The sequence below is a fragment of the Eleutherodactylus coqui genome, chromosome 1 (genome assembly GCF_035609145.1).
Source record: "Eleutherodactylus coqui strain aEleCoq1 chromosome 1, aEleCoq1.hap1, whole genome shotgun sequence".
In the NCBI taxonomy this organism is placed as follows: Eukaryota; Metazoa; Chordata; class Amphibia; order Anura; family Eleutherodactylidae; genus Eleutherodactylus; species Eleutherodactylus coqui.
The window spans coordinates 34733330-34747927 of NC_089837.1; the positions used below are offsets into that span (position 1 = coordinate 34733330).

Consider the following 14598-nt stretch of genomic DNA (forward strand, 5'->3'; position numbering starts at 1 on the left):
CCGTTCACCAGCGGGAAAGTCTCAGCCCCTGCATACAATGTTCGCAGCCAATCAACAAACCCCACTGGCAGGCCGTATCTCAGAAGGACTGACCAGAGGTACTCGTGGTTAACCCGATCAAACGCTTTGGCCTGGTCCAAGGACAGCAAGTACCCCTCCCAGTGACCAGCCCTACCCTGCTCCACTGCCTCCCGGACACCAAGAACAGCGCTAAAGGTGCTACGGCCTGGAACAGAGCAATGCTGGGCGCCCGAGAGGAGCCGGGGTGCAAACTTGACCAACCGATTAAACAGCACTTTTGCCAGAACCTTCCTGTCCGTATTGAGAAGTGCTATGGGACGCCAGTTCTCAATACGGCTCGAGTCTTTACCCTTTGACAGAAGGATCAAAGCTGACCTCCTCATTGACTTTGGCAGAGTGCCCGAGGAAAGACACTCATTTAATACCTCCGTCAAGAGGGGACTCAAGAGGTCCTTGAAGGTCTTATAATACTCGGATGTTAGTCCGTCCGGTCCTGGCGATTTTTTGAGCCGGAGCCCATCAATCGCCAGTTTAACTTCCTCTATTCTGATCTCTCCTGTCAAAACATCAAGAGAGGTGTCTACCCCCGGCTCAGGGACAGTTTCGGCCAGGAAAGCCGACATTACTTCCGAATCTAGATCCCTCTTTCCCAAGAGTTGCGAGTAGTAGGATCTGACGACCTCCAAAATCCCTGATCTGGATCGATTCAGGGATCCTGTACTATCGATCAGTCCAGTGACCACTTTACTATTCACTGACATCCTACAGTTTCTGTAAGGGTCGGGCGAGCGGTACTTCCCGAAATCCCTCTCAAAAACCAAGGATGCGTGTCTGTCATACTGGCACTTCTTGAGCAAAGATTTCACTCTGGAGATCTCCTCGCGGCTACCTCCAGTCGAAACGAGATGTTCGAGTTTCCTCCTCAGGCCGTTGTACAGGCGGTACCTGTCCAGGCATCTGAGGTTGGAGAGCTCTCGGAAGAACCTCGCCGCCCTCCTTTTGAACATCTCCCACCACTCTGACTTACTGCTACAGAGATCCAGTAATGGTACCTGGCTCTGCAGAAAATCCTCAAAGGACTGTCTTATCTCTGCTTCCTCCAGGAGTGATGAATTCAGTCTCCAAAAACCTCTGCCCATCCGGGGGGTCTCTGCAACATTCAGAGAAAACAATATTAGACAGTGGTCGGAGAATTCCACCTCAACAACGGACACTGGTGAAGAGATGGCTTCCTCCTTCAAATAAAACCTGTCTATTCTAGACCTGCTCTGACCTCTATAATAGGTGAACCCCTCGTGGCCTGGGGTGTGCCGGATGTGGACATCCACCAGGCGAGCCTCGCTAGCTATGCTATTAAGTGCGACGCTGTCAAAAGTCAACCGCCTGTCTCCAGAGCCTCCCCTATCGCGGGCTCTTGTGACTGCATTAAAGTCACCTCCAAAGACAACTTGGCGGCTGGTAAAAAGGTAGGGCTTGATCCTCATAAAGAGACTCTTCCTGTCCTTTTTTGACTGGGGACCGTAGATGTTGACAAGTCTCAATTCGTGTCCCTTCATGAGGACATCTAAGATCAGGCACCTTCCCATTTCTAATTCAATAACTCGTCGGCATTCAACCGCTGCGGTAAAAAGAACCGCCACTCCGCTATACGGCTCGGCCGCAAGAGACCAGTAGGAAGGGCCTGACCTCCACTCCCTTTTTGCCTTATGTACGGCTGCCAAGTCAGACAGCCTGGTCTCCTGCAAAAATAAAATGTCGGCTTCAACGCGGCCGAGAAAATCAAAGGCCGCAAATCTAGCCGTATCAGACTTAATGCTGGCAACGTTAATTGATGCCAGAGTCAGCGGAGTGGGTGCCGCCATCATGAGTGATTAAATTAGATGGCTTTCTTCCTCACACCCGCTTCCTCGGGGTCAGAGGAAAGCCCCTTACCTCTTTTTTTGGACACAGTTGTGTCCATAGCAGGGGATCCCCCGACCCCGTCGTCCTTGTTTCCAGGCTCCAGAGTAGCCTCCACCCCGGAAGGAACTATGCCTTCACGAGGTGGAGACTCAGCGCCCCCTGTTGACCCTTCCTTTGCCCTAGGGACCTTGCCCTCCGCCTCCCCCTCAGAAGAGGAGGAAGAGATGTCTTGGAGGGCTCGGAACCTATTGGAGAGTCCAACTGGAGGTGAGCAGGCTTTTCCTTCCAGTACTTGGCCCGGGGTGGGAGAAGATCTTGAATCCCCCCTTCGTTTCCTCCTCGTGGCACCTAGCTTACGCCGTTTCTCTAGCCACCTCTTGCCTTCCTCATCCACACTTTCACAGTGGGAGGAATCTGCAGAGTTGGTCTCCTCCCTCTGGATCCTCCTGTCCTCTTCATCTAAATCGCTGTCCCTCAAAGCCTCAGCCGCGAGATTTGCTTCTGGAACAGGGGCCACCATCGACCCACCTGCTGTGGGCGCTCCTGTCAGCTCCCTGCTCCGTCTGCGTTTCTCCTGACGCCTCTGCTCCGCAGGCGTCTTTTGGCGGTTCTTCACTGGCTCCTGAGCTCCTCCACCTCTGCTGGTCCCCTCACCCCCAGAGGCCACATCATGACCCCCATCAGTAGGTGCTGAGACCGCATTGGCAAAGGAACGTGGGCAGCGACTAAACGGGTGACCGAGGTCACCACACAGGTTACACCTAATCTCCGCACAGGAGGCGGCTAGATGACCCAGACCCCCACACAGAGCGCACTTCAAGGTCTTACAAGCGGCGCTCAAGTGTGAGGGGTCGCCGCACCTGTGGCAGAGCTTCGGCTGCCCCTGGTAAAAGGCCAAGATACGATCCCTGCCGAGGAAGGCTGCAGATGGTATGTGAGCCACTGAGTTTCCTAAACGCTTCAGCTTGACCATAAACGTCCAGGCCCCAGACCATATGCCGTGCTCATCCCTGTTCTTTTGGGGCATCTCCGTCACCTCTCCGTACCTACTGAGCCACGTCATGATGTCAAAGCAAGAAAGTGACTCGTTACGAGTCAAAACGGTCACCTTCTTGATGCTGCTCTGGCGAGACACCACCTGGATGGCAAAGTCTCGCCAGCCGGGCTCATTTTTCACCAGCTCGTAATTCCCCCAGAAGATTTCTAGGCCCTCTGGGCGAACGAAACTGATGTCAAACTCAGACGTGCCGTACGGATGGATCAGGGCAAAGATGTCAACCGCCCTGAAGCCCATCTTCAGCAGAAGCTCCACTACCCTTGCCCTCGGGGGGCATGCATCATTGCCTCTCCAACGAAGACGGACCACATTCCTACGACCTGCGTCCTGCCCGGGTGTCGGTAGGGACCATACGGTCTCCCCCCTTTGCTCTCGGAAGGCACCCAAGCCATGTCTCTCTTTCCAGAGAGATAGATCCACCTCTCTTCCTCCAACTGTGATTGTACTCTCCCCCTTCCGTAAAGCCTCCAGGAGACGCTGTTGCAAAACGCCCTCCCTAGAGCCTGGAGACAAGGAGGACCCACTCCCTCCAGCGGCGACACTGGCATAACTCCTACCAGTTGTTGTCGCCGCTGGAGGGGCGACTGGAACCTGTAACCCCTCTTGCCTTACTACATTACCATCCCTTGAACCTCCACCCAAACCAGCATCCACTTGTGTGGCATCACCGTTGCCAGATGTAGCAGAGGCACAACCAGCACCCCCAGCATCCTCTCCCCCATCACCAGCATTCTCTCTCACATTCACTCCTTTAGCTGGATCTGGACTTTGGGTCTTGGCCTTCACGGAGGTAGATGGAAGGACCTCATCAGTTTTGTTTTTATTCTTTTTCCTGTTTTTCCCTTTTTTCTTTTTGGCCTCGACATCGCTGGAAGCCCGGGATCCTGCTTGGCCAGGAGCCCCCTCTGCATCACAGGCCCCGCTTGCAACGTTGCTTGTGGCACCGCTGCCACTCCCCATGCCTGTGGCACCGCTGCCACTCCCCATGCCTGTGGCACCGCTGCCACTCTCCATGCCTGTGGCACCGCTGCCGCTCTCCATTCCATCACCTTGGTCACCTCCAGCTGTACTGGCCTTTTCTGCGCCTTTCTTCCTGACCTCTCTGTCCCCATTACCACCTAACACAGGGACAGGGGGTCTGACCAGCTCGGCCCTTTTCTTCCCAACGCCCCGCTCCCGGCCCACCTCAGAGCCTGAGCTAGGGGGGTTCTTGGGGTCAGAGCCCTGATCCGACTTTTCAGCTGGACCAGTGCTCTCAGGGACTGCTACAAAAACCAACCTCTCCTGCACCTTCACTGGTTTCTTCTGTTGCCTTTTTTTATGAACTACAGAGTCTTTTTCTGGCAAATCATTGCCAAACATGAAGCCCCCCATATCTGGAGAGGCTTCCAACTGTGGGGTCTTCTGCACTTGTAGTGCTCCTGTCTTCCTTCTCCCCTCCACCTCAGACTCCTCTGATGTTGGTGGCAGTTCTACCTCCTCAGGCAGGAGACTTCTGGCACTTGTGGTGCTGCTCTGGGTCAGTGATTGCTCACCAGAGCACACAGGCTGCTCCCCCAGACTCTCCTGCACATCCTCATACTCCTCTTCATCCGAACTCTCCCCATCACCTGATGTGTCAGTTTGCGCATGGCCACTGCGCCCTGCCGCCATTTTTGCAAACCGATCGTCATTTATCAGTTTCTCCTTAAAGGGGCCGCTCTCCTCCAAGATCTTCTCTCTGACTGCCTGCCACATTTTAATACAGTCTTTGCAGTCTCTTATTGCCCTCCTGGCCACTGCTTTATCCTCCTTGGATGACTTCTGCTCTTTAATCATTCTAGCAGATTGCAGTTTCCCTTTCTGCAGGACGATCATCTTTCCCGCAGTCTGGTAATCCTGCATATATTTTGCCAACCTGGAGGCCAGGTCTATCACAGATTCCTCCTCCCTTCTATCACTCCATTTAGACAGTTTTGCCTCTGTCTGTGGCTCACATTTTATCCTGCGGGCCTGACTGCGGGTCACAACCTCACCTGCTGCGACGTCCACCGTGGCCCCGCTGTCAACCCGGGCCGTGTCACTGCAGCCACGACCAGAACCCGCTCTCCTCACCATGTTGCTTGTAGCTCCAAGCCTCCTCTTCGCTGCTGACATTGCTGATTTCTCTGGCACCTGTAGCGAAGATGTTGCAGTCGCTGATGCCGCCGCCATCACTGCCCTCCCTCCCTCCGACCGAGATCGGAGGGAGGAGGTGCGGGATTCCATTACAAACACGCACCCGAGAAAGTGCACTCTTCCTGGGATCCCAGCTAGATCTTCACCTGGGACTCCTGACCACACCCTGGTTCCTGCAGAGCTCTCCAACAACCAACCTACTCCAGAGCCGCACTCACTATTCTGCTGGTGGAGTCACTGTGTACATACATTACTTATCCTGTACTGACCCTGAGTTACATCCTGTATTATACTCCAGAGCTGCACTCACTATTCTGCTGGTGGAGTCACTGTGTACATACATTACTTATCCTGTACTGATCCTGAGTCACATCCTGTATTATACCCCAGAGCTGCACTCACTATTCTGCTGGTGGAGTCACTGTGTACATACATTACTTATCCTGCACTGATCCTGAGTTACATCCTGTAGATCTTTTTTTATTATAAAAGTGAAAAACATAACAATAAACAGAACATAAATATCGCTCACTTGGCATAAGACATAAAACAAAAACAAATTATCACTTATATTAAAGGGGTTGTCCCGCGGCAGCAAGTGGGTCTATACACTTCTGTATGGCCATATTAATGCACTTTGTAATGTACATTGTGCATTAATTATGAGCCATACAGAAGTTATTCACTTACCTGTTCCGTTGCTAGCGTCCCCGTCTCCATGGTGCCGTCTAATTTCAGCATCTAATCGCCAGATTAGACGCGCTTGCGCAGATGGGTCTTTTCCCTTCGGCTCGGCAGCAGCAGCGTTCTGGCTCCGCCCCCTTGTACGCGTCATCGCGTAGCTCCGCCCCATGACGTGTGCCGATTCCAGCCTCCTGATTATCTGGAATCGGCACATGTGATGGGGCTGAGCTACGCGATGACGCGTAGAAGGGAGCGGAGCCAGAACGCTGCTGCTGCCGAGCCGAAGGGAAAAGACCCATCTGCGCAAGCGCGTCTAATCGGGCGATTAGACGCTGAAATTAGACGGCACCATGGCGACGAGGACGCCAGCAACGGAGCAGGTAAGTGAATAACTTCTGTATGGCTCATAATTAATGCACAATGTACATTACAAAGTGCATTAATATGGCCATACAGAAGTGTATAACCCCACTTGCTGCCGCGAGACAACCCCTTTAACTGTACTTTGCCTTACTGCAGGACAAAGGAACAAAAGCAAAAGGTCCATCTGGTCCAAACAATACACACAGCACACTACACCAACCTGCACTCCAAACTACACTCACTCATCCTCACCAATACATATACGCTACATACTACATATAACAATAAACCCACATGTGAGAAAACATATCCATAAGTCACAGGATCCAGCCTGAAATCCCAAAAGAAGAAGAAAGAAAACGACTAATAACCGAAGCAATTATATAATAACAATAATGCAAACAACAATAACAAAAAGTAATAATAATAATAACAATAAGAAGAACAACCCAATACCTTTTTTTTTTAATTTTTATATTTTTAATTTTTTTTTTTTTTTTGCTATTTTTTATTTATTAATTTTTTTTTTCATTTTTTTTTTTAATGCCCACCACCTAAAGAATAAAACCTTACATAATCCTAAACTAACCCTATACCCAGACCAAACCACCACACACCCCAAACAACCTCCTACGGTGCAGCCTGGGAGCCACGCCTGCATCCCAAGTCCGTGCTCAATGTCTATGTCCAGGACGAGCCGAGCTGCACCGCATACACACACCCTGCCCGCCGCAGCCTGAGGGCCACGCCCGCACCAACAGTCCGTGCCCAGTGTTCATTGTCCGGGACGTGTCAAGCTACAGCTGAGGCATAAATCTCCTCCCCCCCCTGCCCCCAATAAACCCCCACCCAACCTATCTATAACCCCTAGCCCTATATACAAAACAAAACATAACATAACATAACATATAACATCTCTTATACTACACAACTACAAACCAACACTACATATTAATACCCGAAAGCCTAAGGCCTCATGTCCACGGGGAAAATCAGATCCGCTGCAGATTCTCAATGGAGAATCTGCAGCGGGTCCCTCCTGCCCCGCGGACATGAGCGCTGAAAATAGAAATTTAAAAGCATTTACCTATCCGGCGCGGGCGGGGAAGGTCAGCTGTTCCTCACGGCCGGATCTTCATTTTCGGCCGGCGGATGAATTCCTGACGCCGGCGGCACGTCGCCGGCACGTCGTCGACGTGCCGCGCACATGCGCCGGGCACATCCGCCGAGCCGAAGCAAGGGAGATGCGGCCGTGAGGAAGAGCAGAGCTTCGCGGTCCGCTGCGGGTGAGTAAATGCTTTAAATTCCTATTTTAGGTCGCCCGCGGATCCGGACGGCTTCCATAGGCTTCAATAGAAGCCCGCGGGAGCCGTCCCCGCGGGAGACCCGCATGAAAATGGAGCATGGTCCAGATTTTTTCATGCTCCATTTTTTTTTAAATCACTTTTATTGACGATCCGCGGGTATTTATGTACCCGCGGGTGGTCAATGCATCCCTATGGGATGCGGATCCGCATGCGGGAGATCCGCTGCGGATCCTAAATCATATTTTCCCCGTGGACATGAGCCCTAAGGCCGCCTGCAGACGAGCGGGTCGGATCCGGCAGCGAGAATTCTCGCCGCGGGACCCAACCCGAGAGCCTGCAGGGACAAGTGCGTACTCACCCGCACCTGGCGGCCCCGCCTCTTTCATGTGCTGGCTGCAGCGCAGCCAGCGCAGAGCGGAGCTGGCGACCGGGTGAGTGCGTGCCCCGCACAAAAATAGGACATGTCGAGGTTTGTTTGCCGCGCGAAATTTCGCGCGGCCAAACCGCAGCCGTCTGCATAGGAGTGCGTATTGTAATGCACTCCTATGCAAACTTTCAGTGGCGGAAATCCCGCGGGAAATCCCGCCGCGGGATTTCCGCCCGTGTGCAGGCGGCCTAAGGTTCAGTTACCTGCAGCCGTACATACCTTATCTTTGACCGAAAACAAAAACTCTACTAGTGTCACACTCAGCCCTCCACAAGGACTGGATATGATAAGCCGGGCACCGACCAAATAGAGAAAAACTATCCTTATAGTTAATCTGTCCCTACAATGTCCCTACTCCTTCCCTAAAACTTACCCTCAGAGAAACTGTCCCTACCTCTCCCTATTCTGTCCCTACAAAGACCCTAACAATAAGAAGACTGTCCCTAACGAAATACAAACCCTCTCCATAGGAGAGAGGCCTTAGTCGTGCCCAACCTCTCATAATCTAGAGAACGCACCTTCACCAGGTCACCCAGGATGTTCCTATTCACCTCATCCACGGGGAGGATTTTCTCTTCCGTCGAAACTAAACACCGTGCATTCCAAATGTGAAACCTGACCACTAGGCTGACTAAGAATAAACTGCACCGGTCCCTGCCACCAAGGTCCCTGAATGCCCCATAGACTCATTCCGCATACGAGAGGCGTGCCAACCTGGGCCAACCAATGGAGGCTCCCACCCGATTGTACACCTCTGTATTAAAGGGACACTGAAGCAGGAAATGCTCCATGCTTTCCAGCATGTCGCTGCACTCCTGGCGGGGACAACCCCTATCCACCAGAGGCCTGCTCTTCAAGTTGCCCCTTACATACAGTCTCCTGTGGAAACAGCGCCAAGTCAAGTCCCAAAACTTCAAGGTGATCCTGTCAGAATTCAATAAACGTAACCCTCCCTCCAGGTCCCGACTTGGGCAATCCTTGAGCACCAGGGGCTTCTGGAAATGGGTCAACAGAACCCTCTTATCGAGGAGTTTCCTCGACAGAGTTCTGATCTCCCACATCCCCAGACCCCACCGACGTATCATCTTCAGAACCACGGTAGCGTAAGCCGGAAGATGCCCGTGCGGCGTGCGAAGATCCTTCACTCGCCCTCCTGTCTCCCATTCCTGGAAGAAAGGCCGAAGCCATCCCCAACAGGAGAATACCCACGGAGGAGCCCTCTCTTGCCAGAGGTTGCCTATATTGATCTTAACAAAGGTGTTTACAAGAAACACCACGGGGTTGACCATAGATAACCCCCCTAGTCTCCTCGTGCGATATGTGACATCTCTCCTAATTAGGTTCAACCTGTTCCCCCACAACATTAGGAAGAACAGGTTGTAGACCTGGGTCAAGAGAGTCTCTGGCAAAATGCATACGCTGCCCAGGTAGATGAATAAAGGGAGCAGGTATGTTTTGATCAGGTTAACCCTTTCCCGAAGGGTCAAAGACCAACCCTTCCACTGGGCCACCTTCTGAGTGGCACCATCGAGCCTGACCACCCAATTTTGCATGGGGTAATCTCCCCGGCCAAATTTGATGCCGAGAACTTTAGCCAAGTCCTGGGGCACTGGAAGGGTGTCCGGGAGACTAAATGTAGGATCTCCCCTTCCTAACCAGAGACTTTCGCACTTATCCCAGTTGATGCCGGACCCGGATGCTTCCGAGTAGCGATCCACCTCTGCCATCACGTAGTCTGCCTCCCCCCTCGAGGACACAAAGACGGTGACGTCATCAGCGTACGCTGCCACCCTGAGGGCGACTTCCGGCACCGCCCGATCCATCCCGACCACCGCCATAGGCCCACCATCAATCATCCTAAGGAAAGGATCAATGGCAAACACGTAAAGCAAGGGGCTCAGAGGACAACCCTGACGGACGTCAGACCCAACCTCAAATGGGTGGCCGACCCAACCGTTCACTTGCGGGAAAGTCTCAGCCCCCGCATACAATGTCCTGAGCCAATTGACAAACCCCACTGGCAGGCCATACCTCAGAAGAACAGACCAGAGGTACTCGTGATTAACCTGATCAAACGCTTTGGCCTGATCCAAGGACAGCAGGTACCCTTCCCAGTGACCAGCCCTACCCTGCTCCACTGCCTCCCGGACACCTAGAACAGCACTGAAGGTGCTACGGCCTGGAACAGAGGAATGCTGTGCCCCCGAGAGGAGCCGGGGTGCAAACTTGACCAGCCGATTAAACAGCACTTTTGCCAGAACCTTCCTGTCCATATTGAGAAGCGCTATGGGACGCCAGTTCTCAATACGGCTCGAGTCTTTACCCTTTGACAGAAGAATCAAAGCCGACCTCCTCATTGACTTTGGGAGAGTGTCCGAGGAAAGACACTCATTGAAAACCTCCGTCAAGAGGGGACTCAAGAGGTCCTTAAAGGTTTTATAATACTCGGATGTTAAGCCATCCGGTCCTGGCGATTTTTTGAGCGCAAGCCCATCAATCGCCAGTTTAACTTCCTCTATGTTGATCTCCTCTGTCAAAACCTTAGGGAGATGTCATCCCCTGGCTCAGGAACAGCTTCAGCCAGGAAAGCCGACATCACATCTCGATCTAGATCCCTCTTTCTCAAGAGGTGCGAGTAGAAGGATCTGACGACTTCCAGAATCCCTGATCTGGACCTGTTCAGAGATCCCGTACTGTCGATCAGTCCAGTGACAACTTTACGATTCACTGACATCTTGCAGTTTCTGTAAGGGTCAGGTTAGTGGTACTTTCCGAAGTCCCTCTCAAAAACCAAAGATGCGTGCCTATTATACTGGCACCCTTTGAGCAAAGACTTCACTCTGGAGATATCCTCTCGGCTACCTCCAGTCGAGACGAGATGTTCGAGTTTCCTCCTCAGGCCCTGATAAAGACGATACTTACTCAGGCTCCTGAGGCTAGAGAGCTGGCGGAAGAACCTCGCCGCCCTGATCTTGAGCATCTCCCACCACTCTGACTTACTGCTACAAAGATCCAGTAATGGTACCTGGCTCTGCAGAAAATCCTCAAAGGACTGTCTTATCTCTGCTTCCTCCAGGAGTGATGAATTCAGCCTCCATAAGGCTCTACCCATCCGGGGGTCTCTGCAACATTCAGGGAAAACAAAATCAGACAGTGGTCGGAGAACTCCACCTCAACAACAGATACTGGTGAAGAGATGGCTTCCTCCTTCAAATAAAACCTATCTATTCTAGATCTGCACTCGCCTCTATAATAGGTGAAACCCACGTGGCCTGGGGTGTGCCGGATGTGGACATCCACCAGGCGAGCTTCGCTAGCTATGCTATTAAGCGCGACGCTATCATAAGTCAGCTTGCCTAGGGAGCCTCCCCTGTCACGGGTCCTCGTGACTGCGTTAAAGTCACCCCCAAAGATCACCTGCCGACTGGTAAAAAGGTACGGCTTGATCCTCATAAAGAGATCCTTGCGGTCCCGCTTGGTTTGGGGACCATAGATGTTGATTAGCCGAAGCTCTTGTCCCTTCATGAGAACATCCAGGATCAGGCACCTCCCTATTTCTAACTCAATAACCCGTCGGCATTCAACCGCTGGAGGTCACCAAACCCCCACAAGAGGAAGGCTCAGCACCCCCTGTAGGCCCCACGCTTGTCCTAGACACCTCTCCCTCTGCCTCCTCCAAGGACGAGAGAGCTTGGTACCTGTTGGAGAGCCCAACAAGAGGAGAGTTTGGATTGCCTTCCTGCACCTGGCCCGTTGCAGGGGAAGATTTCCCTTCCCTTTTTTTCCAGTTTCTTGGGGCCCTGCTTGCGCTTTTTCTTTTGCCACTTTTCCTTGCCCTCACTCACTGTTACGGCACTCTGCCCCCCCCAAACGCCAGGTGGGGTGCCTTGATCTTCCCGCACCCCACTGTCCCTGCCTACTTGCTTCGGCCCTGGCTAACCCCAGGCGGACAACTGGACGGCGGTCCCTGCACTGGCTAGGGACCTGGCGACTGACAAGATGTGACTAACTGATGGGGGGGAACAGAGTGCCGACAGAGAAGGCAGATGGAAATGACCAACAGAACATACAGAGAAAGCTAAGCTGGAAATGGAAGCTGACAGGCAAACTAGAGGCTGAGCTGAGACTTAGCTGCAGACAGGACCAACTAGATGCTAGCAGAACCAATAACTGGCAGTGAGCTCAGGTCACTGCCAGCCTCATAAACGAAAGACTCCGCCCAGGGGCGGAGAGTGGGAGGAGCTAACCCACTCACTCAAGCACAAGAGAGAGGAAGGGATGCGGGCGGACCCGCCCAAGCTGCCGCACACCGGCCGCCCACGTCGCCGGGAGAGCCCTGATGTCACGGCTCCAGGACGCCGGAGCAGACGCCGGAGCAGGCGCGCGCTGGCCGCGGGACCCTGCATGGTAACACCCACATTTTCATAGTGGGAAGAATCTGAATAAGTGGCATCCTCTTCCCTTTGGATCCTCCTGACCTCCTCATCCAGCTCCCTGTCCCCTGGAGCCTCAGCCACATGATTTGCGTCTGGAGCAGGGGCCAGCATTGACCCACCTGCCACCTGGGTTTCCACCAGCTCCCTGCCCCTTCCGCGCTTCTCTTGGCACCTTATTTGCTTGGCTGCCCCAGCATGTTTGTTCTTCCTTGGCTCCTGGGCTCCATCGCCTCTGCTGGTCCCCTCCGCCATGGAAGCAACCTCACGGCTCTCCTCCGCTGGGGCCATGACCGCATTGGCAAAAGAGCGCGGACAGCGACTGAATGGGTGACCGAGGTCACCACACAGGTGACACCTAATCTCTGCACAAGATGCCACAAGATGATCTACCTCGCCACACAGAGCGCACTTGATGACATTACAGGCTGCACTCAAATGTGTGGGGTCGCCGCACTTGTGACAGAGCTTCGGCTGCCTCTGGTAGAAGGCCAAGATACGATCCCTGCCAAGGGAGGCCGCGGATGGTATGTGGGCCACCGAGTTCCCTGAACGCTTAAGTTTCACCATAAACGTCCAGGCTCCAGACCAGATGCCGTGCTCGTCCCGGTTCTTACTGGGCATATCCACCACCTCTCCGTACCGACTTATCCAAGTCATGATATCGTAACAAGAGAGGGACTCGTTACGAGTCAAAACGGTCACTCTCTTGACTCTCGTCTGGCGGGTTACGACTTGTGCAGCGAAACCGCGCCACCCAGCCTCGTCCTTCATCAACTCGTAGTTCCCCCAAAAGAGCTCGAGGCCCTCCGGGCGAACAAAGCTGATGTCGAACTCAGACGTGCCGTAAGGATGGATTAGGGCATAGATGTCATTTGCCCTGAAACCCATCTTCAGCAGAAGCTCCACCACCTTACTCCTGGACGGGCATGCGTCATTGCCTCTCCACTGAAGACGAGCCACATTCCTACGGCCAATGTCCTGCCCGGTTGTCGGCAGGGACCAAACAGTCTCCCCCCTTTGTTCTCGGAAGGCACCAAGACCATGTCTCTCCACCCAGAGGGACAAATCCACAACTCTGCCCCCTACATTCATCGAGCTCTCCCCCCTCCTCAAGGCCTCCAGGAGGCGCTGTTGCAAAACGCCGTCCCCAGAGCCCAAAGACAAGGAGGACGCATCCCCCCTCCCTCCAGCGGCGACACTGGCATAACTTCTACCAGCTGTTGTGGCCGCTGGAGGGGTGACTGGATCCTGGCCCATCCCATGACTACTACCCGAAGCCCCACCCTCCTGTACAGCCGATGTCATACCTCCCGGGGGATTGGGGGCATCCAGAGCCTCCACGGGAGCCGGGGCAGTGGTAGCACTGGCAGTTATATCCATCACACCACTCGCACCTTTCTTTCCTTTCGCTGGACCAGGACCTGTTCCACTTTTATTTTTAATATTACACTTTCCAGCGGGCTGAGGCTGGAGACCGACAGAACCAGTCCTAAGTCCCGCATGATTGTCGGTAAGAGTCATCTCTGCAGCCCTGGCTTCGCCTACTTTCCCAGCCATTCTGGGACTTGTTGTACTTTTTAGTTGCTTAGATGTTACCGCAATACTGTCATGATGGGTGGGAGGATTGACAGGCTTGGCTACCACCCACTGCTCCCCCTCTACACCTGACAGGCGTTTTAGGGACACAGGAGGGACAGCCAAGCCGCCACTGATGGAACCTGACACTGGACTGCCCCCCCCTCCCACTGGGGGCAGCCATCAGCACCAGCACCTCCGGATTGGCCGCGACCCCTCATTCCATCTTTCCCACGGACCTTCTCTGCCTCCTTATCGCCTCCATTCCCACTACTGGCACAAGCAGGAATGGAGTTTTGGGCCGCATTAACCCTCTCTTCCCCAGTCCCCTGCACCGGACCCACTGCAGAGCCCGGGACTAGGGGTATACCAGGGCTAGCACCCCGATCTGACTTTGCAGCCGGACCGGAGTGTTTGGTGACGTACACAAACCTCTCCTGCACGGTGGTCTTCATCTTTTTTTTCCGCCTCTTTTTGCCCGCAGATGTTCCTTCAGGCATGTCGTCACCAAAATACATATTGTGCATCCTTTCTGGGGACTCCTGCAGCATAATTTGCTGCATGATGAGGGCCCCCTCACCGCTGCTGCTGTCGCTGTCCGCGTCTGCATCCTCAGCACTGGACTCCTCTGATGTGGGGGGCAGGCTGACCTGCTCTGCAGGAATGCTG

General features: G+C 53.6%; 1 protein-coding gene across 1 annotated transcript in view; it reads right to left on the reverse strand.

Annotated features, from left to right (window-relative positions):
* The window catches only part of NCOA1 (nuclear receptor coactivator 1), a 559390-nt gene extending 558277 nt beyond the window's left edge, over window positions 1-1113 (reverse strand). Inside the window, exon 1 of the mRNA XM_066594793.1 lies at window positions 1074-1113. The gene's annotated coding sequence lies outside the window, so the exon portion shown is untranslated. The remainder of the gene's footprint in view (window positions 1-1073) is intronic.
* Window positions 1114-14598: the final 13485 nt, after the last annotated feature.